This window comes from Martes martes (genome assembly GCF_963455335.1).
Source record: "Martes martes genome assembly, chromosome: 14".
NCBI lineage: Eukaryota > Metazoa > Chordata > Mammalia > Carnivora > Mustelidae > Martes > Martes martes.
The window spans coordinates 10,804,862-10,827,473 of record NC_137902.1 but is presented as its reverse complement, the minus strand read 5'-3'; positions in this window follow the sequence as shown (position 1 = coordinate 10,827,473).

The window sequence follows — 22,612 nt, the reverse complement described above, 5'->3', positions numbered from 1 at the left end:
GAGGGTTCCCACAAGAGTGAAGGAGTTGAAGTGGCCACGTGGGAGTTGAGAAGACAGATGGGAAGAAAGAGGGAGATGCCGTTGTCAGGCTTCACCTAACTGGTCACGAAGAACCAGGGACAGTGAGGAATGTGAGATGACAGGTATGTTTCCTTCCTTTAATCTGACAAATGACCAAGTGAGAATTATGTTCCCATCATGTTTCTAGTTTTGCTTTGACCAAAAGAAAGCTCCTAGATCAGTTCATGGTCGGTAACAGTATTTGTATCATTTGTTGTGGTGGTAGACATCTCTGATACACAGTTGAAACTAGGCAGCTCACAGTATGTAGGTAAATTAGAAATGAGTACAGCCTGGGTCTTAATCTGGACAAGTCCTCTCCGTGCATGACTTGAACCCAAAGGGAGAGGAACAACCAAGCATTTGGAGCAAAGCCAAGTTTAATGAGGGGTGGGGGTCGTTGTGATGGAGTGGACAGACCCCTAATCTCAGATAAACTGGTTTGACTTTTTTTTAAAAAAGATGTATTTATTTATAAATAAATAGTGTGAGTGTGAGTGTTAGGAGGGCAGAAAGAGAGCGATCTCCAGCAGGCTGCCTGCTGGATCATGAACCTGAGATCAGCACCTGAGAGGAAACCAAGAGTCAGACGCTTAACCGACTGTACCACCCAGGCAGCGCAGGTTTGAAGCTTTTAAAGTTTTGAAACCTGATTCCGCTCTGCAACTCTTTCTTCTTCCCTCCCTGTTTACCAAATAGCCAGTTTTGCTAATTTTTTGACACTTCTTCAAAATATATCAGCTAAGCTCTCTGGAAATCTGCCTTTAATCATGATCTTAGCTTATTTTAAATAGAAACTGTAAATTAGTGTTCTGGAAACTTGCAGATTTCCTTTTATTTGATTTGATTCTCATGGGGGCAGCCCTCTCATTTACTTGTGTCTTTGTAATCTTCATCTTTTTATTTTCTCTTCCTTTTCCTTACGTCTGGAGACGGAGGGCAAGGCTCCCGCTTGACGCCAGGGCACTTGAAGCCTGGGACTTGGGGAAGCAGCTGCTTGTCCTGAGGCGGGCGTTGGATCTTCCTTCTTTATTTCCTTTTATTAAAAAAGTGTTTTCCTCCTTCCTTAATGTTATCCTGGATTTTATTTTCAAAATTGCAAAAAGTAAATTGGATTTCCTCCAGTGAGCATGCGAACGATGATTGCGTGCCTCCCTCCCCTCCCTCCTTCCCCAATTTCTTATGATGTTTGCTCTGCGTTCCCTTTGATATTTCTTTTTTTGTTTTGTTTGTTTTTTTGTTTTGTTTTGTTTTTTTGTTTTTCCTGAGGAGGAGATGGGCCACGCAATTTTTTTTTTTAAAGATTTTATTTATTTATTTGACAGACAGAGATCACAAGTAGACAGAGAGGCAGGCAGAGAGAGAGAGAGGAGGAAGCAGGCTCCCCGCTGAGCAGAGAGCCCGATGTGGGGCTCGATCCCAGGACCCTGGGATCATGACCTGAGCCGAAGGCAGAGGCTTTAACCCACTGAGCCACCCAGGCGCCCTGGGCCATGCAATTTTTAAGAACTCTGTATTTAACCCTAAAGAAAAGTCGATCCCAGTCACTCAGGCTTCTGCGAGTTTCCCCTTCACCTGTTTCGGTTTTTGTCGGGCTCCTTTGGGCAGAATTGTTGTGATATCTGATTCTTGCCTTTAGTGATGTCTATTAGTTCAACTGGGGAAAATCAGCAGCTTATTGGTTGTAAATAGGATGTCTGTGTCTCGTCCCCGAGTACTAAAGAGATTATTCTAGAAAGCGTGGAAGTCACTGCTCAGATGATCTATATCCTGATGATCAGATGATCTATGTACAGATATACTGATACCTACAAATGAAGAACTCCTTATGTCTTTCAAAGGCTTCTAGGAGTGTGGGCAGCTCATTAGCTACCAAAGTGAAATATCTTAATTGTAGCCTTTGACCAGCCCGAGACAGTGTCAGCATTTTGTGAGAAAATATTCGGAAATTCTGTTATCTTTTGAGTCTGTCATAAAACTTCATTCCCTGGTATTTTTTTTTTTAAAGATTTTATTTATTTAACAGAGAGAGCACAAGCAGGCAGAGTGGCAGGCAGAGGGAGAGGGAGAAGCAGTTTCCTTGCCAAGCAAGGATCCCGATGTGGGGCTCGATCCCAGTACCCTGGGATCATGACCTGAGCTGAAGGCAGACGCCCAACCGACTGAGCCACCCAGGCGCCCCTCATTCCCTGGTATTTTGCTTCTGTTCATTCAGTCATGTCTCTCTCCGGGGTGAAGGGACTAAACTTATAATAAATATAACAAATTTGAAAATATAAGGGAAGCAATTTGTCCTGGTTGGGGTAGTATATACTTACTACAAGATCTCTGTGGGGCTCAGTTTTTAAATTCATCTTTCAGTTATTTAATTTCTTAAGACCATAGATAAACACTGCATGAACCGCTGAATCTAAATATTGCCTTGTTACAAAGGCTTTCATTAGGAAGATTCCAGATTGCATGGAAAGAATTAAACATAACTCCAAATTATTTAAAAAAAAAAAACAATACCCACAAGCCTCCAGTCATCTGGAGCATTCCCTGACCAAGCAAAAAAGCATTCCAAGTTCATTCTTGAGAGCTGAGGCACACACACTGGTTGGTCTCCTTCAAGGTCAGTCACAGGCAAACACAGGTTTAGGTTGTGTCTGCACCAGTGAATGTTGGATGTTGATTCAAAGGACCTCTAGAGATACCAGTTCAAAGGAGAGAAACAGGTTTTGGAAAACCCAAGGAAGTCCTGTTTTTTTCTGAGACAGTGTCAGCGTGTGGAATATTGGCTGGACCCAAAGAGGGTGTCCCCATCACCAGGTGGGAGGATAAGGGACAGTAATCAACCGGAAGGTGAAGACGGGAGAGGCCGTGATATTTCTTTGGTTTTATGAGGGTCCAGAGGTGAGAGCTGTCACCAGGCTTTCCCGATGGCAAGTGTTCGGCAATTTATGCCCTAATGTTGCAATGAATCTCCAGAGGTACTAAGCAAGGCCAAGTGTTATTATTAAAGCTAATTAAATCACTCTGGATTACGGTTTGTCCAGGGTGTTACCTACCAGAATGATCGGCATAAAGCCTGGAGAAAACAGATGAAGATTGGTTAGGCAAGGAGTTTTACTGAATTTTTTTTTTCACTTTAAAAACGAGCTTTCCCCCAATACCAGAAATTATTATTAAGTCTCACTGTGCTTTGAATCTTACTAGTACTGCACACCGGCAGACGGACCCATGTTTGCTGTGGGGAAGCAGGGGTGGATTTCCTTGTCTCGTGTTTTTTTTTTTTTTTTTCTTGAACCGCAATTGCCAAAGTAATTAAGCAAGAGGTTAATGGCCATCAAATGTCCTGCTGCATTATAGTCACAGCTTCGATACGAAATAGCTTTTCTCTTTTGCATCTCAATATGGCAAAATCATTGGAGGGACGGGCAGAGAGCAGATTGGTTTTCCAGGCTCTAAACAATAACTACATAATGGTCTGAAATGAAAATGCAAGTTAAATATCATCATTTGAACAAAAAAGGGAGATGTAATGAACCCAGAGGCATCATCCAGAGAAAAAGTAATTTAAAATGTTCACTTAAAATATACCCAGTTTGGGGAGGAAATGAGCAGAAAAAGGCTTATGGAGCAAGCACATTTGAAAGTGATGTTGTATTAGATTTTATATATGTGTGTGTGTGTGTGTGTGTGTGTGTGTGTGTATACATATATATATTTGTATGTAATGTGTCTGTATATAGATAGATATAATGTATGCTGTAAAATGACAAGTATGTTGGCAAAATGAATGAAATGGAGGATGGGATTAATCAAATTAATTTTTATGGTCTGTGCAGCTTGCCATATAATTCACTTTGCTGGATTATGGCATGGGGGAAGGTTTGAAATGAATTGTTGTGTTCTGCAAAGCCTGTGATAATGGTTAATTGTATGTGTTAACCTGGCTAAGCCATAGCACCCAGTTACTGAATCAAATGCTAGCCTAAGTGTTGCTATGAAGGAATTTTTTGGACATTGCTAATATCTACAGTTAACTGACTTTAAGTAAAGATTATCCTTGATAGTGTGGGTGGGCCTCATCCAATCAGTTGAAGGTCTCACAAGCAAAATCTGAGGTTTCCCAGAGATGAAATTTTGCCTCAAAAGTTGACCATCGGGGCGCCTGGGTGGCTCAGTGGGTTAAAGCCTCTGCCTCTGGCTCAGGTCACGATCCCAGGATCCTGGGATCGAGTTCTGCATCGGGCTCTCTGCTCAGCGGGGAGCCTGCTTCCTCCTCTCTCTCTGCCTGCCTCTTTGTCTGCTTGTGATCTGTCTGTCAAATAAATAAATAAAATCTTTAAAAAAAAAAAAAAAGTTGACCATCAGTTCCTTCCAGAGTTTCCAACCTGCTGGCCCTATGAATTTCAGATTTGCCAGACCTCGCAACCACTTGAGCCAATTTCTTAAAATAAATCTCTGTAAATTCTGTATATACATATATTTATGTCTACCCTCCTGGTTCTGTTTCTTTAGAAAACCCTGGTTGATACAGTCTCAGGTAGCCTTCTATACACCAGATAATTTAATCTTCCTTGTACGTTTCCTGATTTGAATCTGAATTTTCAAAGACCTCACTGGATTCCTATTTAAATAATTTTAAATTCATTTAAACCCAAATATGAAAATATGGATGGAATTCTGAAGAGCGGTTTTATTAGGAGGGAAGATAGCTGAGATAACACAATGCAATTCCATATTGTATTTTTTCTTCAAAGACCCAAATTTGGGATTTTTTTTTCCCCCTTGAGGCTTACTTTCTGATATAGAAATGGAGGGCAGGCATTTTTATGGTGATGCCATGCAGGCAACTCTTAGACTTTCTGTGCACGTTGTTAAGAGAGATATGGTATGGTCAAAAGCAAATAGGTAGGAAGCCAGGAGTTTTGACTTCTGCTAGGGGTTTTGAGTTCTTTGGTAGGAGGCATTAAATGAAAACTGTTTCTCTACTCACAAAACTTCTGACAGCAAATGTGTGGGGCTCCACACCCAAGCCGTTCTCCAGATTCTATGGGGACACCAACTGGGTGTGCTCAAGTTCAGTTCAATTCTGATATTCACTGCTCAGAGTAGTGCAGTCCCCACAGGTTAATGGTTCAGTCCCACAAGACTGCCCCTCACTTCAGATCCCAGCTGCAAATACTGGGTTCCCAGGTGACCCACACTTCTGTCTGATTTGGCTACAAACTGGGAATTCCTATGACCCCCCCCCCCCGTCTCCATAATTTGTTGTAACAGCTCACAGAAGCCAGGGAAAGACTTTATTTATGATTACCAGTCAATTACAGAGACTATTACAAAGGATACAAATGAAAAGCCAAATGGAGGAGGGAGCAGAGGGCGAGGTCCTCTGCGAGTTTGGGATGCAGCATCCTCTCAGCTCATGGATGCATAAATCAACCCAGAAGCTCTCCACAGTTCTTCCGCTAGGGTTTTTATGGAGATTCTATTATGTAGGCGTGATTGATAAGATCGAGCACTGGTGATTCTCTCAATCTCCAGCTCCTCCAGCCCTGATTAATTTCAGCAGAAAAGGAATATATGGGCAGGACATCAGGAGGCAAAATGGGAAAACTAGAAACTTACACTCGGAGTATGGCCTGGAGCAGGGGCCTTTGGGCAGCCAGAACCAGTGGTCACCCACAATTCCAGCCTGGTTAGCATCCCCTGATGCCCACTGGTTCTGGGGCTTAGGATGTGAGCTGTTGTCCCTGGGCCTGGGATGACTGTATGTTGCCGCATTTTGTTTCTCTTGCTCCTGCTCCCGAATCACAGCATCTGAGTAGCTGAGTTTAAGTCAACCTTCTGCCGCCTCAGGGGCAGTGGGAGCAAGTGAGTAGACTTTGGGGCTCGACTTCACGGCAAGAAGTCCTTGCATCGCACCAGTCCTCAAAGAAGAGCATTAGAAAAAAGCGAAGAAAAATTGACAAACTTGCCCCCACTAGCTATATTACTGCATTTAATCTTCATAGCTGCTATTATCAGATGCATTTTACAGATGAAGCCACTGAGATTCAGAAAGGTTATGTGCCTTGCCTGTGGCCAACACAGCTCAAGAGTGGATTTTAAAAAGGTGAATTCGAACCCACGTCTGTTTGAATTCAAACCCCAAGTACCAAACCACTCCAACAACTGCAATCTTAATTTTCATTCAGTATATTTAGGGAGACCCTTATATGGGAGACGCTTAAAACTTCCCCTGGTCTGTGAAACTATCTCAGACCCAGACAGCTCATCTTCTAAAGGCTTTCCAACTATTTTTCAACTTGGCAATGGCAACAACTCACCCCATAGTTTAGAAAATCTCTAAACATTCAGCTGAGGATGTGTATGTATTTTTTGTTTGTAGAAGTGTTCTGTACGTTGCTGAGTCACCTCTTTGGTGTTTATCCAATGCTCAGGGCTTGCCAGTGCGGTGAGATGAGATTAGAAACTGTAAATCCAAGTCTAACCACATGCACCCCAGAAAACTGAGTCATCGCAAGAAGGCTCCCTAAATCCCCCTCCTCCTCTTCTCTCGCTGTACTTTTACTGGATGTCTGCAAAATTCCAGGAGCAAGTTACTCTCTCGAGCAGGTCTGAAAATGTACCAGATGGAGACAGTTATGTTTAAAATGAATTCCCGTGAAATACAAAATAGTGTTAATTAAAAAACAAGAAAACCCATTCTACATTTGGCCCCCGGGTGATTTTGCCTCCCATTTGCTCATCCCTGGGTTTTTGGAATTAAGTGCGAGGCAGGTCACACCTGTGTACTCCTACACAGAGTGGGCACACTCTGCAGGGTTTACACTCTGAGGAGGCCCGAAGCTTCGCCCTGCCCACCTCTGAGAGGACAGCCTCACGTCCACACATCTCTGCCTGATCGAATGTTCATATTTCCGACCTGGAGGGTGACTGCCCCGCCCGCGTCTCAGCTTGGTTCAGAGCGCGGAGCCCAGCAGTGAACTCACCCCAGGGCTGTGTCACCATAGGGGGTTCCCATGAGTGTCCCTCACTGTTGTGCTTCCTGAAGCCAATTTCACTGGCCCCTGGCATCCAAATCATGGGGTTGTTTGTTAAAATACAGCTGCCCAGGCTGGCCAGTACAGTGGCATCGGAATCCCGCCTCAGCGCCAAGTTCCCTGGGGGCGATTTGATACCCAGGAGAGTTTCAGAATGATTGCTGCTCCCGAGTCAGTAAAGCTCTCCTCGTCCCGCCATCCAGCCAGTCTCTCTCAGGCTGAGCTGAAATGTATTATTTTAGGGTAATTTTCCTGGGATATGAATGCTTAAGGATTCCCTTTAAACTTTTTTTTTTTTCCCTTTGAATCCAGTTCCGCAGAGCTGAGGGGAATGATCTGAGTTCATGTAATTATCTAGAAGTCAGCCTCCCGCACTTTCCTTGGAGATGGATGTGGGCGAAACTGTGAGTGGAAAACCCACTCCACCTCCAAGTGGCTCTCCGGCAGGTGTAAGCGTTCTGCTGGAAATCCCACACGTTCGTGGTGGAAGCGTGACTGTCACTCCCATTGTGCGTGGGCTGCGACGTCCCTTCTCTGGGGAAGTTCCTTCCTTTACCTTTTTGCAGCCGTCTGAGCCTCCTCGGCCCCTAAAAGCCCCAGTCGTGGCAGTTTGTGTGTAATCCTCTTATTTGTTTAATAGGAGATTCCATTTATTTCAATGTAATATACATGGGTTATGTCCCTACCATGGGTCAGCAGCATGCAGGGCTTGGGGGAGGGGGCGGGGGAAGAGGATGACAGAACAGATACAAAGGTAATAAAAAGAGGCCTCTGCTGCCTGGGAGCTGCCCACTGACTGAGAGAGACATTGTTGCACAACCGAGCACAGCACAAAGAAATAGAGAAAGCGCTAGGGGGAGATACAAGCAACATTGGAGGGGGTTTCATTCACAGAGGAGGGAGGGCTGCTCGCAGGCAGGGCTGTCACTGTGGGGCAGGGTGGAAGAAGTTGACCAAAAGTCAAAGGGATTGTCAAGGGAGCAGGAGGGATGACCGATGTGGCAAAAACTCTGTGCATAAAAGATGTCACTCTGCTTTTTTGTCCCAGGTTGTAGCTTATACATCTGAAGACGGTAGGACAAATGCGCTTTGAAAAGCCCAGTGTCTGGAACCCGGGTTGTTAAGTGAATACTATTTGGTGTGCAGCCAGCTGTGTTCACCAGAGCCCTGGGCCAGCTGGTCTCGGTTCTTTTCTGTCATTGTCATCAGCAGCCAGCATGCTGCCCACAAATTCCAAGTGTGACAAATGGGGCAAGTTTAGTGACACCCTGGCTTAACCCTCTCATTTGCCACAAATCAAACTAGTCATCTAAAACTCACACGGTGCACAAGTACTGAGTGTGCTTGGGATCGGGAAGGCAGGATGTGCTCTGGGGTTGCAGAAGCAACATGGACTCATCTCTGCCTCTGGAGCCTGGGGAGTGAGAGTGACACATGGTCATTCCACACATGGCCTTTCATTTACAGTGATGCCCCAAACCTCTAGTGGCTAGGCACTGGTCAGATTCCCTCTCCTTTTTTGGGACTTGTATGCCCTGCCTTTTGTGGTGAAGTTTCTTGGTCCATTTCTACCTCCTTTGATGGTACAAAGTGTGTTAACGCACAGATGTGAAAATTCCATGATCCTTGTAGGCGGTTTGTCTATCTGGAAAGAAACCAAAAAACACACCAGCCTACATAGGAATCCACTTCTGCAACCCTAGCAATCACACTATCACGTGTTGATCGGAGTTGACTCTATAACCTTGTGATGTGTTTGAGCTAGACAAGATATCCTACCTGTGTGCTCACTGTTGCCAGGACCAAGCATTTACAAACATTACAATATGCTTGTTTCAGTGAAGAACATTTTGACTGAGAGGAACAGGGAACTAACTAAAACTTACTCAAGTTATAAAATGAGGGCCTTGGGTGCCTGGGTGGCTCAGTGGCTTAAAGCCTCTGCCTTCGGCTCAGGTCCTGATCTCAGGGTCCTGGGATTGAGCCCCGCATCGGGCTCTCTCCTCAGCGGGGAGCCTGCTTCCTCCTCTCTCTCTGTCTGCCTCTCTGCCTACTTGTGATCTGTCTCTCTGTCAAATAAATAAATAAAATCTTAAAAAAAAATGAGAGCCTTAACTAGGAATAGAAGTAAATCAACGAAACTTAGTAAAGGCAATATATGAAAAGGGTACAGCTTACATCATAATTGTGAAAGACTGAGAGCTTTTCCTCTAAGATCAGAAGTAAGATAAGGATGCTTGCTTTTGCCATTTCTGTTTAACATAAGTCAACTAGAAGTTCTAGCCAGAAATATTAGTCAAAAAAAAAATAATAGCCATTGAGATTGGACAGGAAGAAGTAAAAGTGTCTGTTTACAGGCAACATAAGTTTATGTGTAGAAAAACCAGACAGATTGCACCCACACACACCTGTTACAGGTAATAAGCAAGTTCAGCCAAGCTGCAAGATACAAAGTCAACACATTAAAAAATCAGTTGCATTTTTATATCCTACTAATGAACAACCCAAGAAGGAAATGGAGAGAACAATTCCATTTACAATGCCATCAAAAAGAATAAAATTCTTAGGAATAAACTTAGAACCAAGGAGATGAAAGTTGTACAACTGAAAACTCAAAACTTTACTGAAGAAAATTAAAGAAGACACAGATGAGTGGAAAGACATCCCATGTTCATGGATTCAAAGACTTAATATTGCTCAGAGGTCAGTAGTACCCCAGGCAATCTACACATTCAGTGTAATTCCTGTTGAAATCCCAAGGGTGAGTTTTTATTCGTTTGTTTGTTTTACCTTTTTTTTTAAATTAGAAAAGTGTATTCTAAAATTCATATGGAATCTCAAGGGACCTTAAATAGTCAAAGAGGTACTGAAGAAGAACAGAGTTGGAAGTCTCACACATTCTGATTTTAAAAAGTCATTTGCAAAGCTGATTTCTTACAAAGTTTCAATAATCAAAATAGCGTGGCACTGGTACAAAGACAAACATATAAACCAGTGCAGTAGAATAGAGAGCCTGGAAGTCAACCCCATGTGTATGGTCAAATGATTTTCAGCAAAGCTACTAAGACCATTCAGTGAGGGAAATGAAGTCTTTTCAAGAAGTACTGTTGAGAAAACTGGATAGCCATGTGCAAAAAGATGAAATTGGATCCCTGTCTTACACTGTATACAAAAATTAATCACTTGATCATGCCACTTACATAGAGTACTTGGAGTAGTCAGAACCACAGACAGAAATAGAATGGTGGCTGCCAAGGGCTGGGTGGAGGAGGAGATGGGAAGTTGTGTTATGCACCGTTTCAGTTCTGGAGATGTTGGTGGTAAGAGTTGCACAACAATGTGAATGGACTTAATGCCAGTGAACTACACACTTCAGGATGGTCAAGATGGTAAATTTTATGTACTTTTTACAACAGTTAAACAATTAAAAGATTAATACATTGGTTTACGTAATATGGAATTTGGGAATAGATGTGGGCTTTCAAACAATGGCCTTGGGAATTTGAATCTCCCAACCGTACTTCCTCTGTGTTGCTTATTCTTAGGGTGGTTCTTGCTAAACTGGCCAGTGGCATCCCTGAGCTTACATGGTCCTACTATCAGCCAGTCTTCAGTGTATAAAACATCATGGGAGGACTGTGATTGGTTCTGCTTGGGCCACATGACCGTCTTTGTGCCCAATCATGGAGGGCAGGGAAAGTAGACCTGAGTTACCCCTGTCACTATGGAGCAGGTGAGGCTGTGGAGCACACAAGGTCATCAGGTAGCAAGAAAGGATGTTCTCCCAAAGAAGGGGTGTTGGATAGAAAACCCATGACCTCTTAACATCCGGGCTCTATCTTTCAAAATCATTTCCACCATTTGAAGCAGGGCACAAGCTCTTTGCCTGAGTTACGGAGATTAACTTTCTTCCAATTCCATGCTCCTTTTTTTTTTTTTTTTTCAAGTGACCACAGCCCTCCAGAGGGTCTCCAGGTTCACGGCACAACTACCTCCCAGAGGGGAGAGGTTTCTACCCCAAGTCCCTGCCCTGGCTTTGAAATTGGGTGTGGCTCTGAACAGGACAGGACAGGCACTCTCCTGATGGTCTGATTGATTTTTCAGCTTCAGTCCTGTTAACCTAATGCTACCTCTCGGGACATTGAATGATGCCCACCAGAGTCCTACATCTACCCACTTAATTTCCATTTGAGAGATTTATGTGTGAGGTTGGATACATTATTACCCTTGTGGAGACAGTTAGCAGTGTTTGTGAATTAAGATTGATTACATGGGCTGCCACCTACACAAATTGCTTAAAAGTCGTTAATTTGTGGCTGGCATTAACATGTTTGATGGATGTCATCAGATACAAATCAGGAAGGACTCTCAGCTCATTTCAGGGACAATGGGGGCCTGTTGCTCCTAGCATTTCTGCATGATGGATTACCCTGCAAGGAGTTTTCCCCAAGTGTGGTCCCTCTACGATCCACTTTCCAGGAACCTGAAGAACTGGTTTAAAAATGGATTCCTGAGATTTACCCAGATAAATGGAATCAGACTCTCTGGGGATGGAACCCAGGAGTCTATATTTTTATCAAGATTTCCCAGTGAAGTTTGAGGGCCCTCCTCTGCAGTTTCCATGTACTGTTCTGTGGCTGTTTCACAGGGTAGCAAGATGCCAGTGGAAGATTTTTTTCATACACTGAGGGACCAAGAAATTGTTTGACTGAGTGCATAGCCCGGCAATTGCAAAATCATGGAATGAGGAAGAGCAGAGCTTTTTGGCATTTGCTTTTTCTCAGTTGTCTATAGCTCAAAAAATCCTTATGCCAAAGTGGCACATTTTGGGGTGGCATATTCTGGCCTTCGGCAAGGAGTCTCTGTCGCTCTCTCTCAGTCCCATCTCTTGGATTGTCTCTCTCTCTACTTCTTATGACCAGAGACAATCTGGTGAAAATCACTCCCCCATTCCCTGCTTCCTAAGAGACTGTGCTTGAATTGGATTTCTGGAACAGGTGACATTAAAGTACATGCCAGAGCTCATATTCTGCATGGATTTTAGACATTGGAGAGATCTTAGCAATCATTCCAGGTTTGTGCCTCTCCACCCTCTGACTTTTTTTGTTTGTTTCAGATGCTGCCAATCAGTCTCTGCACTTTCTCTCACCAGGCTTGGATGCAGATTAACAATCCTTTTCAGCATAATACGAGTTTTGATTGATTTACAGTGAAGCTTATTTATACCCTAGATCTAATCAAACTTCAGCTTTCACTTTTGGAGAAATATAGGCTCAGGGAGGAAAGGTGACTCGCTCAAGGCCCATGGAGGGTCTGGGAATACCCGTACCCTGGCTGGAAGCAGAGGTTTTTTTCCTTGCTTTAGTGAACTGTCAGTGTTTAATCATAGAGCATACATTTTAACAGCTAAAATATAAATTTGCCTATATGAATGAAGATTCCATAAGTGTTATGGGAATTGTGAAGGACTGGGTATGTAAATAAACCATTCTTATTTTTTTTTAAGATTTTATTTATGTATTTGATAGAGATCACAAGTAGAGAGGTAGGCAGAGAGAGAGGAAGGGAAGCAGGCTCCCTGATGAGCAGGGAGCCGGATGTGGGGCTTGATCCCAAGACCCTGAAATCATGATCTGGGCCGAAGGGAGAGGCTTTAACCCACTGAGCCACCCAGGCACCCCTAAACAAACCATTCTTTTTTTTTTTTTTAAGATTTTATTTATTTATTTGACAGACAGATCACAAGTAGGCAAAGAGGCAGGCAGAGAGAGAGAGAGGAGGAAGCAGGCTCCCCGCTGAGCAGAGAGCCTGATGCGAGGCTCGATCCCAGAACCCTGAGATCATGACCTGAGCTGAAGGCAGAGGACTTAACCCACTGAGCCACCCAGGTGCCCCATAAACAAACCATTCTTAAGTGGCAAGTCTGAACACTGACAACCTGCTGGCTCCCAAGAATAGTTAGCAGGTTAGTAGATTCCACACTACCTCTATTTTAGAGACTAGCCAATGGTTCATGTACTTTGCAAAAGAAGGGGGCACGAGATACCTTTATTTGCAAATACTCAAGTACCTGACATTTGCAAAGAATAGAGTACCTATCACTTGGTTGAACCCTCATCAGCCGCGCCATAGACCAACATCCCCTAATGGGTCCACTTGCTATTATTCCCACTGAATTTACAGTTCTCATCCTGGGGAGCTGCTTTTTGATAGTCAGTAACCAAAAAAGATGCAGTGTCCTGTCCAAAATGGTAAAATGGCTGAGTTAACAGCAAAATCCGAGGTCCGTAGAAAGACCTCTTGTTCCTAACGCAATCCAATGGGCTTTCAGCTGTCATATGGAATGCTGCTTTGTCTACTCTCCATCAACATCAGACATCAGAAGGCGGACTTTAGAATAAATCAGTGGAGGGGAGCCCTGTTGCAGGTGGCAGGAAGTTGTAGTTGGGCATCCTTCCCTATGCCCAGCATCAGCGCCTCTGCTGACAGCGGTCCTTCCTCCTCATCTAATCTCTTCCCCCACTCTCCCACTCTCCATAGCTGTTATTTCTTTGCCAACCCCTCAAGCTGGATTAATTTATAACTTTAATAATGTGGTAAAGAACCTGGAGTTATTTTGCCTGGAGAAGGTGTATAAAGTAGGTTACATGGTTTTCTCTTGTGCTTCCCCGGTAAGCAGCCTGTCTGCTTACTCATCGTTGCTGTTGGGATTTTAGCCTTTGCATTGGAAAGTGCTCACATTAATTTGAAATTCAGGGATAATTAAGTATATAGAAGGCATGTTTGTTGCTTTGTGAGTTAAAGTAGTAAAAAGAAGAGAACACGGGAAAACAGGGAGAAATGTTCTAGAAAATTAATTCAAAGTAGATCTAAAGATTCTGTGGGGATAGGGGGCACCTGGCTGGCTCAGTCAGTAGAGCATGCAACTGTTAATGTTGAGGTCGTGAGTTCAAGTCCCATGTTGTGCATAGAGATTACTTAAAGAAAGTATTAACTCCTCACCCCAAATTCTGTAGGGATATCAAATACAGTTTCCCAAGGCAACTTCTGAATAAGAAAAATAGAACAGATTACATCAATTTTGAAAAAGAATCTTCTTGCCAAAGAAAACCTCATTTCTGTCTTAATTTTTATTTATTCTCAGCTTTCCAATAAGATGTCATATGTAGATACATATATATGTATCTCTCTATATATGTATATATGTATATATGGCATTTTATTTATATATATATACACTGAGAGACCAACTGGGAAAAATTTATAGGCTAAGGCAGTTAAGATCTTACGGATCTTACTGTTAAGATTTAAAATTCACATAAGGCAGAGATATGTTAATAAATGTAAGTGAATTCTTTATTTGGGCTTACATAAATTGGAAAGAATATAGAATTAAAACTGGAAAACTATGCTTTTCCTTTTCTTTAGATCAAATTCAAATTTGCTCTGAATCGAGCCCTGAGTCGTCCCATAATGCATATATGAGTTCATGCCTTACAAATTGCTTTCCTATCTGCTACAGCCTTGGATGTCCCCACAATTCGAAGTCAGGTAATGAAGTGATTATTTAATTTTCTACCCGTTCCAGATGAGGAAACAGTGTTCCAGAGAAGCCGATGCCTGTTCAGCATGAGGCAGCCAAAGCATCACCTTTGCTAGTGTAGAGTACTGAGCGTAGGGTCTAGGTTGGACACCAGCCTGGGCACAGGGCCAAAGGCAGTAGAAACAGTCCCTAGCTCCACGGAGCCCTCAACAATGGAAGTTCAGGGGCGCCTGGGTGGCTCAATTCTTAAGTGTCTGCCTTCAGCTCAGGTCATGATCGTAGGGTCCTGGGATCGAGCCCTACATCGGGCTCCTTGCTCAGTGGGGAGGCTGCTTCTTCCTCTGCCACTCCCCCTTCTTGCGTTCTCTCTCTTGCTGTGTCTCTCTCTGTCAAACAAATAAAAATAAAATCTTTTTTTTTTTTAAAGGAACTTCAGAGTATACAAACTCTGTGAAACTGTTGAATCTGGAAAGATTTGTGGATTGATTCTATCTAAGAGGTGGCAAATGTCCTGTAATGCCTCCCAGAGCGATAGTCCACCTCGGGGTTGATGAGAAGCAGGACGGATGGGGTGGGGAGTTTGAGGACAGAGGGCAGAGGTCCACATGCCCAGTGGGTGGGAAGACACAAATTGTCCAATGTGGCTCAATCCACAGTTTTGTGCTTTTTGAACACTTTGATTCACTAAAAGATGAAATTATTATAGAAATCTGTCTTTATTTTGTTCCAAACCATACAATGGGACTAGAAATCCCTAAGAATTGGGATTTCTTATTGATTTCAGAAAGACTAATTCTCATGGGGCCCAGCTGTATAGTTACACTCCTGGCTCTTACAGATGCTGTCAATGAAGAAAACTTATCTCTTTGCAAAGTTTCAGTGCAGGCTATGTATGACTTTCTTTGACATAAAAAGGTAAAAATCAATCCAAGAAGAATATTGGCAAACTCAAATCTGTCCTTTTCATTAGCATACCAGTTTGAATAATACGTATTTATAGATTGCTTTGTGATAGGACCACAAAAAATGTTATAAATGATATTCTTAAATTGTAATGAAATTGTTGTCCAGTGTTTTGGGCTCAGTATTTCCTGAGCAGCGGGTGATAGCATTCAGAAGATCAGTATGTGCAGTTTTTTCTGGGCTCTGCTGGAATGATTAATAGTTTAGACTTGATTTGAGTTGGGAAAGAGGTACAAGGTGCGATCAGTTACGGGTGAACTTGGACTTCATTACTGCAATTGCCAATGTAGCATTCTTCTCTGAATATACATGCAGGTGAAGGCTGGGGGCAGAGAGTGAGGAAGGCATGGTCCAGGCCATTGGGCTGCCCATGCACAAAGAGTGCTTGCAGTAAGGATGCCCCCGCTTTTTTTAAAGAGAGCGTGCAGACATGTGCCTGCAAGTGGGGATGGTGAGGAGGGGCAGAAGGAGAGGGAGAGAGAGAATCTTAAGCAGGCTCCATGTTCAGTTCAGTTCAGCCTCATGTGGGGCTCGATCTCATGACCGTTAGATCATGACCTGAGCTGAAATCAAGAGTCCAACACCTAACTGCCTGAGCCACCCAGCGCCCCAAAGTGAAGACGCCTTCTAATTGAACCAGTACTACAGGGTAAATTCCTGGCCGCCTTAGAAGCATCATTTGTTTATTTTTCTGCTTACAAAAGTGTATCCTCACTGCTAAAAAGTTCAGGTATCATGAAATGTCTGACTGGCCAAGGGAGGGGTCTCTGGAATCACTTCCCTTCTCCCTCATCTCTGAGGAAAACCACCGTCAACAGTTGTGTATTCTTCCTGGAATTGTTTTTGGCTCCTTCTACCACTTATTTATTTATTAACAGAGAAAGATCGAGTAACATATTTTGAACTCAGTTGATAATTTAGTATCTCTGTGTATTAAAACCACCTCCACCACCTCCATGGGCCTGGGCCTGCCCTGCTCTCCTGCTGTGCCTCTGGCCAGAGGCTGGCCTTGACTGTGCGTCCACGGACCCCCGGTAAGGGCTTGTTCAGGTATGAAAATAGCATTGTTCCAGGGGTAGTGTTTTTCCTCAGAAACGGAAACCACATAAAAGCTCTGGGCATGAGGCGGGAAGCTCGCTCAGGGGCTGACTTATGCTTGCCGCGTGGGCCTTCGGAACTGGAAACCTGTGTGGGTGTTTTGGGGGATCTTCTTGCTCAAGGGCATTGAGTGGTAAAGTAGGTCAGAATATGCCTTCCGGAGTTGGCATCCATATTTCTTAACCTAACTAAGCTTCCATTTCCTTGTTTGTAAATGGAAGTAATAATAGTACCTACGTTATAAAATTGGTTTTGTGGGGACTACATGAAATCCTTTCCGTAGGGCACTAGCCCGGTGTCTGGGATGTTGTAATTGCCCGTAAATGACAGAGCCTCTTGCTAGCTGTGCAGGCTCAAGAGGACAGGGACTGGTTGTCTTTCTCCTTCTGTATCTCTAGTGCTCGGTCCATGGAAGATTCTGGGTAAATACTTATGAAGAAATGAATTCCTACTGGTTGCCTCTGTTGTCCCCAGTGACGAGGTCAGTCCTTCAACCTGAAAAGAGAATCCAGAAAGGAGAGTTGGAGGGTCAGAGGAGAGTCATTAACCAGTCCTCTGGAAGTACGACCCGGATTGAAAGTCAGAGCTTGCTGCCCAAATTGGGAAGCTGCCACACGGGTCCCTCTGCTGAAGGGGGACCTCCAAGGAGGCTGGGGATGAAGTCTGTGGCCATCCTTCTCTCTCTCAGAGGCAGGCCTGGATGTCCTGTTGGCCCGCAGGTTGACATTTAGGAAGAAGATCTGGGTGTGTTTTGAGGGGAGAAAAGGAACAAATCAGAACCCCCCCCCCCGACTTCTTCAGCATGGTTTCCCCTCATCCCATGACGACCTTCCAAAAGCAACAGCTGTTGCTTCACTCCGACCTTGCAGGTCTCCGGCACGTGTCTCCTCCAGTGAGCTCTGCACGGGATCTAGAAATGCGGTCCCAGCTCAGCCACATGGACTCAGTCAATGAACCACCACGATCTGAAGCCGATTCCCGCGTCTGCCCGAATAAGACAGAGCACTTCCGCCGTCTGGCTGCTGATGGACCCCGTGGCTTCCTGCCAGAGCGCTCCGACAGCCGGCTCTACCCCGCTAGTCTCCTTTCCCCTGTGAATGGAAGGGCCCCCTGCCCAGGACAGATATGCGCAGACATCCGTTGTCGGGGGCCACCACCGAGTATAATGATGCTGAAGCTTATTAGCTGTTACAGTGGGCAAGGTCTTCTGGGATTTCTTTAGCCTATAATTGGCTTTTGCTGGTGTGGGTTCTGTGAGTGCCAGAAATAATGAGATGACATTTGGATCTGACATGGCGTCATTAGAGGACTGCTAATGCAGATTAGGAACATGCATTCACAGAAGGGAGAAGAATAAATCAAGAGGGAAAATGCTTGAGGAGTCCTGAGGGTTGTGTCCAAATACATACACTTTTGGTATATATTAACGCCAGCAATGAATAACCCATGGCTCTATCCTCCAGGGGCTTATAGGTCCCTAGCTCGTGTAACATTTCTCAGGTCTTTGAGAAACCCCTGTGAGGGACTTTGTGAACGTTTCTGTGCCGTGCATGGGGTTGGATGGGATGCAGGTTAGTCCAGAAGGAGTGGGAGGCAGGGCCTGTGATATCCCACCTTCCCAAAATGGGGATACCCTGAGCACAGTTTTATATGCCTCTACACGATTCCAGTGATATTATGGTTTTCGAAAAAAAATTATTTAGCAATTGGTAACAGTCATTAACTTGCTATGACTTACGGGTGAGCGGCACTATTCCCCCATCCCCCCTGAAACTCTGCAAGCTCTATATTTGACCACACTCAGGAACAAATGAATGCAGATGTTTGTCTCTGGCTCTAGAAATCCTCTCCTCATTCAGAGAGTTTGCACAGCTCTGCTTATTATGAAATTCTGAAGCCTCAGTGCTATTGCTCACAGACAGCAGGTGATCAGAAGGGAGGGGAAGGGGGACGATGCTTGTGGGTTGCCTGTTCCGTGCCAGCCTTTCCTACAAACGGTCGGAATGTCAACCCAGGGCTTGTAGTTTCAGACATTGTATCTTTCATCCCCAACCCCCTATCCCTAGCCGGTGTGTTTAATGCCCCAATGATGGCCACGTTCCTCATGGTTTTGGAGAGGGTGGGGGTGTCTGTCAGTGCTGTCCCTGTCCGTCCCCGTCTGCCTCCATCTGTCCCAGCGTAGTTTTCTCTGTCTCTGCCCACTTTCTCTGAAACTTTCTCCTTACCTTAATTTTTTTTTTAATATTGAAGGGAAATACACATGCAGAAAAGTGCCCATATCATAAGTGCTCAGCTGAGCGAATTCTCATAAACCCTAATCAGCATCCTAGGAGCCCCTTCATGCCTTGTCCTGATCACTGTCTCTTCCCAAGACCAGCCATGCCCCTGATTCCTAACAGCACAGATGCATTTGCCGGTTTTTGTGGTTTAAACAACAGAAATCCTGTGGATTCTTTCACTTGCTATTTTGTCTGTGAGGCTTACTCACATTGTGTGTAGTTGAAAACCCATTCTCATCGCTGGGCACTCTTTCCTTTTGTGCAAATACCATGGTTTGTTTACCCATTCTGCCTCCGATGGGCACTGGGAAGTTTCCAATATGTGGCTGTTATGGGAAGTGCTCCTGGGGACATTCTGGAAGACGTCTTCTGTTAAGCATATGCCTCTGTTTCCGTGGTGCCTAATTTAGAATAAGAAATGTGAGCTTCCCTTTACTTTAATTGTAAGTTTCACCTGCCCTGCAACCATTTCAACATTCGCTGAAGTGGAGAAGGAACCTGAGCAGGGCTTAGACCGTAGACTCGGGTGTATAAGAAATACCACTGACGTTTTAAAAACGTAAACCTAAGTTTTAGTTCCAAGTCCTCATACTGCCAGACTAGGGGAATCCCATCTCGGTTGTGGGATTCCCCCCACACCCCTTGGTGCCTATGACCAGAACTGGGAAAGGAAAAATTCTCCAGTTGCTATCTGTCCCTCTGCTGAGCAGCTCATCCTTCAGAATGAGGGGCTGTTCTGTGCTGGGTTAGAAGCTGGAGTTGTGGGGAGCCTGGGACCCTTGATGCTTCTGAGGATATCCTTGGGTCCTTTCTGGGTCCAACTCTCTCTCTTCAGGATGGGGGAAGAGGGGAGGCCAGATCCCTGCTGCTCTCCTTCCACGGAAGGACCCTCCCTACACCACCCTGTTTCGTGGAGCCCCACTACCTCTTCTGCCAGCTCTGTCCAACATTGGGCTCAGGATTTGGAAAACAAAAGCCAAGAAGTTTTAGACTGGTGGTTTTCTGCTAGTGTATTCCTCCCCTGAAGCAGTGAAACAGGGACTCTGCTTCAGTGGGGAAAGGCGACAAATGGGGAGAAGAATAGAAATCATCTTAAAGTATCACAGTCTTGGCTTGATGAAGACGTTGGGAACATGATGGCCATAGACACATGTGACCCGTGTGGTGACAGTTGCCATGATCTTCTGTCCATGGCCTAAGGGGCCACTGGGGACCACCTGGGGAGGGTGGTTTCTCTCTTGTGGGACTCTTCTGACCTCTCGCAGGAAGTTGGGTGGAGAGGAGGGAGGCTGGAAAGACTGAGTGTGGAGAGACACATGGAGAGATTCTTGGGGAGAAGTCCCATTATGGAAACACAGCAGTTACTGATGCAGGACACGTGCTGAAATGGCTGACATACTGACAATATGACAGAATGAGAGTCTTGTGTCCTAAGAGATGCCAGCAAGCTCATGTGGCGGGAAAACACTCACCCCCACATTCATGTCCTAGGGCTCTGGGGATAAAGTGCCACAAACTAGGTGGCTTAAAGTGACAGAAATGTATTCTTTCACAGTTCTGGTGTCTAGAAGTCCAAAATCAAGGCATTGGCCTGGCCACGCTTCCTCTGAAGGCTTGAAGGAAGAAGCCTTCCTTGCCTCCTCCTGACTTCCGGTCGTTGCCCGCAGTCGTTGGTGTCATTGGCCTGTGGATGCATCACTCCAACCTCTGCTCCCATCCTCACGTAGTCTCTTCCCTCTATATCTGTCTGTGTCTTCTCTTTTTATAAGAATACCAGTCATGGGATCAGGGTCCACACTAATACTCCTTATCTTACAAATGACACCTGCCAAGACTCTATTTCCAAATATAGGTGCCCCAGTCCCTCAGTGGATTGAATAATGCACAGCCACACTGGGGAGGTCTGTCTGCTCTACTCAGTCCCCCAGTTCAAACGCTGATCTCTTCTGAAAACATCCTCACAGGCACACCTGAAAATAATGTTTAATCAGATATCTGGGGATCCCATGGCCTGAGCAAGTTAACACATAAAATTATAATTATACACATCATTATATAATTAAATTATGGTTTTTTAAATTACACAAGAATCTTTATTTCAACAAAGGCAGAATTAAAAAATTGACCTGGAAAGCAAAAGAAAAGCAGGCAAAAATCAATGTTTACAAGTAAGTGTAGAAATGAAACAAAATGAGGAAAACCCAAAATGTGTCCAGCTGTATAAAGCTTCTTCCCTTGCAAGAAAACAAGGCTAGAGCTGAAGACCCAGGTTGTTTTTGCTGCTGAAAAATGTGCAAGATAACTGAGAAAACCTGGCTGAGGTGGCTAGTTTTAAAAATGTGGGTAGGCTAAGAGGAAACACGGAGGGATGGCACAGGCCCTGAGACTTGGTTAAGGGGCAGTTGTTGGAATCTGACAGGAATAGTTGAAGCTGGAGGGGAGAACCTCCCAGCAGGAACTGTGGCCTTTGGTAGAGGGACCTGCACAGTGCAGAGACTGCAAGTGAGCCAGGGGACATAGATACCGCAGTGTCACTTTCCTTTCTCCTTCTACTTCCTGGCAGTCATAGAGAATCAAATACAAGAGGGGGTCCACTGAGGGCCTCTAGCACACAGTGCAGAGTGGAGGAGGCCGGAGGGTAGAGCGGGAGGGTCAATGGAAACCATCCAGACATGGAGCTGGGGTTCCTCTGCTAGTGTGAATGTGGGGTCAAGACGGTTCACCTTGCCAGCGTCCCTGGCTGAGGAGGAACAAGCCCAGAGAGTGGGAGGAAGTCCATGCCACCGAAAAGGTCCACCTGCAACTAATGAGTTACAGTTCATTACGGTGCGGTTTCTATAGGGCGATTTCTAGTTTTCAGTCAACAGAGTGAGTTTCATTCTTTCCATGGAGGAAAAAGCAATCTAGACGTTCTTGGGTAGAGACTTAAAGAAAACACCAAAATCTTGTGGCCACGATTGGTTGTGCCAAGAGCTGGAACAATCCTAGAATAGAGATTGACAAAGATCCTCAAAAGATACCTGATGTGATTGTATTACATAAGGAATTCAAACCTCAGATGGGTTCCAAAAATCTAAATATTTCAAATGGGTGTTAATTTAATTTAAATTATCTGGAATAATTAACTCAAAATTTCTCCTTGAAGCATAGTCTCCTCCCTCCTTTTTTTGGATGAAACATCTCATTTATGAGAAGTGGAATTAAATCAATAGATTTTTCAGGAATATGCATTTTATTTTTTTCCTTTTCTCCTCTTGACAAATGAACTCAAAGGTGACATACATAGATGTGTTTTTTTTTTTTTGCTTGTAGGTATTTAAAATACATATTTCTTGTGTAAGTCAAATGAAACATTACATATTAATTTGTACAGTAAGATTTATTGAGGTTTCTGGAGCTATTAGGAGTTTTCAAATATGTGCTTAAAAACTTCTGGGTCATTTCTGTGATTTATTATGAGGTAATACATAAATACACATTTAGGTGCCCATTAAGAATAGATTTGAGTCCCATAATATGGAAATTACTCAGCTCTTCATACTTCATAATACATCACATTAGCTGGCAGTGTGGAGCCATTATGATATTAACATAGATTTCAGCATAATAGAAATATACTTACAGGAAGGTTAAAA